At 30.6% G+C, this 4,558-nt stretch overlaps 1 long non-coding RNA gene across 1 annotated transcript; it reads right to left on the reverse strand.

The window, feature by feature from the left end:
* Positions 1 to 2,192: 2,192 nt before the first annotated feature.
* LOC138340815 (uncharacterized) lies at positions 2,193 to 4,204 on the reverse strand. Its single transcript, XR_011213665.1, has 2 exons — positions 4,109 to 4,204; positions 2,193 to 2,643 (listed from the first exon to the last, which is right to left on the reverse strand). It is a non-coding gene; the product is annotated as an uncharacterized lncRNA (long non-coding RNA).
* Positions 4,205 to 4,558: the final 354 nt, after the last annotated feature.

Here is a 4,558-nt window from a genome sequence, read left to right on the forward strand (position 1 = left end):
GTTTTCCGGACAAGACAAGCTAAGAAAGTATTGCTAGACTGGTGAAAAAACGTGTTGCCGTGGGCTTAAATCTCCTTAAAAAGAGCATGATATATATTCATGTCTCAACCTGAAAATTTATTTTAAATTGTAATTTTGTAATTTCACCAACAAAAACTACTTGACTTTTCATATAAATATATCATCCAATAATTTTTTTTAACAAAAACTATACTACCTAATCAGTTGAAGAATATCTACGTATAAACCTAAATTTGTTTTCTTTATTCCTATTTTATTGTCATATTTGTTTTGCTTACAACCATGTTATGAAATTTTCTTTTTAATCGTAGGTCTATTAGAAATAATATTCGCATGACACAAAGATATGTGTAAATCTTAATTCATACCTTCCTCAAACTCACTTGTTTGATTACATGGAATTTTCTTTACTAGAAAAATCGACTTCAAAAAAGGTCTGAATAAAACCATCTTTTGGATTGTGGATCAATTAGGAAAAATACTCTTTATCCTGGAAAAAATAGGGATAAAATATGTGTATATCCTACCTCCTAGATTCAACTATAAGATGAATATATTTTTCAGTACTAAAATTTTATGTTGGGCAAGACTTCATTTACATCAAGTTAAGGCGATGATAAAAAAATTAATCATAAATCTTGACAAATTGCCTTACAAAAAGTCATGCTGATCGTCAAAAATTTGTTCGCAAACCTGGTTGAATCACCATAATATTTTCAGCATTAACGACAATATCATATTGTTTAATTTATCTCTTGATATATTTGGTATAGTTCTAAAGGAAGTGGAAATTATACACTCTCTACTATTACAGTTGAGCTCTGTTCATATTTACTTTGTAATTTCATCTTTCACTTTCTATTAAACTAAATCTATGCTCTTGGATTGTCAACGATATATTAATGTGTGTGTAGAACTTTTCAATCGTATTTCGATGGACTGTTTTTTCTTTACTAATCATGAATCGCTTGATTCTATGGGTTGAAATCTTTCGTTTCGAGAGGGTTAAACACAGTGAAATTTGGCTTTTTAGCTAAGAAACTTTTTCATGATTTAATCAATCATGGGATAACAAGTGATGAACTTGTATAAGTGGTAGATATGAGAAAGAAAGTCGTGAAAGACACTACGATAACAATTTCGATGCTAGTATATCCATTAATATTATCTAAAATTCATTTTATGGTTAGTTCAAAATTCTCTTTCTTGACCTTTCTAGTAAGGTTGTAACTTAAAGAACTCTTAATTACCATTCCTATATCCATTGTTCTAATCTAGAAATTCGTACTTCTTTCTCCCATTCTTTGTCCTCAATAAATTGAAATGTTTCTATTTTTCGAGTTAACCCAATACATTTGTTCATACATTTATTAGAAAGCATCTCAACTATATTTGTAAAATCACTGACCATAAAAAATAATAAACTCTTTGAAATGTACTTCATCTCCATTAAAAACTCATTGTCCTTCACTTGAAATACAATTTTCTTACTTAAATAGTCTTTCTTATAGAGAGTAAGATATGCCAATATTGAAGAGGGAAGCTTAGTTAATGGAAGAATTCTTCATATTCCCTTTAGCTAATGATGAAAGAGAATGTGAACCATTTTTCTCGAGATGATAATTTTGTGCACTCCTAATTTGATTAACGTAATTCCTTTTTGTATATAATAAAGGTTGAATGTATAGTCTATGACTTGGAGACCTGGCATAGATCTATCATCCTCATCAACTTTTACTTGGTTGCACATCCTTCATGCATTGCGATTCAAACAAAAGGTAGGATTTTCTACCTTTAAGTCATTGATATAAGTACTTGAACATGAGCAGGGTTTCAATGTTTACCAAATTCCTCTACTATATAAGTCTAATGCTTATGGGGGCATAATTTCTTTAGATTTTTTTGATTACGGTGTATTAGAGTTTGATATCTAAAGAGTAAAATATTCTTGGTCATTGTGCATACTGGTAGTTCATTGTGAAAATTAACAAATTTGATTCATATTGTTCTCAAATTTTTGGAGGAGCTAGGAAATTCTTGAGGATTACTTCATCTTTGGTGATCAATAAATCTCTTATTATTATCTACAATATATGGAATTTTAATTTCTTATATTCCTACACAATCCGAATGTAAGTAGTTGGGATGAAGGTATTTTCTATATGAGTAACTCATGAAAATCATTGGAATTTCATATTATAACTTTTTTGGAAATATAAATGATTCGTGAGTAGCACCCACACTTACCTCCTTAGGTGGGCCAACCAACACATCTAAACCCCAACATATACCAATAGTTCAACTATAAATAATATAAATAATGCGGAAACTCCAAAAGATACTAAGCAACCAATTTAAATAAGTTTCTAAAGTTTAATGCTTATCATCCCAAGATCTTATAGTCATCACATAAAGGACATCTATTTCCAAGTTACCATATCTAAGAGTGTTTAAGAAACCAAAATAAGGAAAAAGATGGTCCATCTCAAAATTCAAAGACATTGAGATGTGAATGAGAGAATCCAGCACGAGCTATAATTAATAGCTCACCATGAACTCTGATGTGCTGGAGAGTGGCTAGAGCTGAGGGCGAGTCGAAGTCAATGGTACACTTGCTGCACTCTACAAAATAACAGAGAAGAAATACAAGTAAGGGTCAGTAGAAGGAACACATACTGAGTAGGTATCATCGGCCAACTCAAAATAGAAATCAATATATATTGAATAATAATATAAAATCAACTACAATACTTAACAGGTGATAAGCAACAAAACACATGAACCATTGACAACAACACCATAACAGGTACACAATCAATAACAACATCAAGCACACCTATAAGGACTCATGCCTCCACACCATACTCATTTAAAAGATAGGTTCTTTGAGGTTAAGTATATTAAGTTACTTCAAGATTCCTTTCCTATAATGTTATTTTGTCGGAACGTGACACTCCGTTCCCATATACTGTGTCGGAACGTGACACTCCAATCCCATAATACCGTGTCTGAACGTGACACTCTGATTCAATAATACCGTGTCGGAACGTGACACTCCGATCCAATTATCTTATTATTTTATTTCATCAAGCCTTCTTTATTCAAGGCGTCATTTTACTAGAGAGGGTTTAAGATTAGAAATTCAACAGTCTCATAATTTTAGGTCAACCACCAACCACACAATCAAGGCATACAACCACACAATCAAGTACATAGGAGACTTTACAATATCACTTAATACATATCTATCTCTATTGAGAGTTTATCTATCAAAAAAAAATAAATCATAACCTACCTCCACCGAAGAACCGAAGTCAAATAAGCTAATTCTCCAATACTTTTCCTGTCCTCAGAGCCTTCAACCTTTCCAATATATTAAGTATATATGCACAATTTGTAAAGTAACAAGTCTATAAACACTCATATTATTTTATGTCTAGCCGAGACCCAATAACCCACCTAATTCTATAAGCACTTTCCTAAAATTCAAACCTAAAGGTAAGTCTCAATCCCTCCAATTAGCTTACCTTTAACGGATAAATAATTCAATACACCTAATATTTAATTACCTATGTCAATATATAAAAATATATTTTATAATGTATAACAAAATATAATAATATTTCAGAAATGAAGTTACTGGTTACGAAACTAGTGGCATCAACCATGAATCCACTCAAAAATCTTTAGTCTCAAACTTTCACTAATTAATGAGGACCATTAAAAGTTCTATCAAATTCTATAGATAGTAAGAATTTCATTATATATATAAAAAAAATGTCCTTCAATTCATCACTAACATCAATAATCGATAATTTTCCCATATTGTTTAATAATTCACTAGAAAATTATAAACTAATGTAACCATGAGATAACTTTGTCTCCACCCAAAACCAATCACTAGCACGTGATCCCTTAAATTGCAACTTTCAATCTTTTAAAAAAAAATAAAAAAAATCTTTTAATTCTTTTCCTGTTCTTCTAATTGAATATTTTATTTAATTTCCTTTGCAACAAACACTAATAATAACAATTATACTAATACTAACATGAACAAGGGTTAAAATATTAGGATGAGAAATTTTACCTGAAGGATTTGCAGGCTTTCACACAACCGCTCTCTGTTGCTTTCTTTCGTAATCTACCTCTATTTCATCTTCTCTTTTTTTACTACGTATTTATTAGCCTAATTTTATATGACTACATATAAATAAAATGGTAATGTGACCCTACTATTAATTTTAATATTATTTTCTCTAACCACTAACTAAATAAAATATTAAACCTACCCCACTAATTTCATAATTATAATTATGAATAGTCCAAAACACCCATTAGAATCTATCGAAAAGTATTTTCTAACATAAAAAGTTCTAGCGCTCAAAACGATAAAAAATGGTCGTTACAATAGATACTAATTTACCCATCGTTGAATCCCAATGAATAATGTAATTTCCATCACCATGGTATTTTTTACGCATTGACACATGAAATGCCGGGTGCACTCCTGACAGCCGTGGAGGCAAGGACAATTCAT

Source organism: Solanum lycopersicum, chromosome 1 (genome assembly GCF_036512215.1).
Source record: "Solanum lycopersicum chromosome 1, SLM_r2.1".
NCBI lineage: Eukaryota > Viridiplantae > Streptophyta > Magnoliopsida > Solanales > Solanaceae > Solanum > Solanum lycopersicum.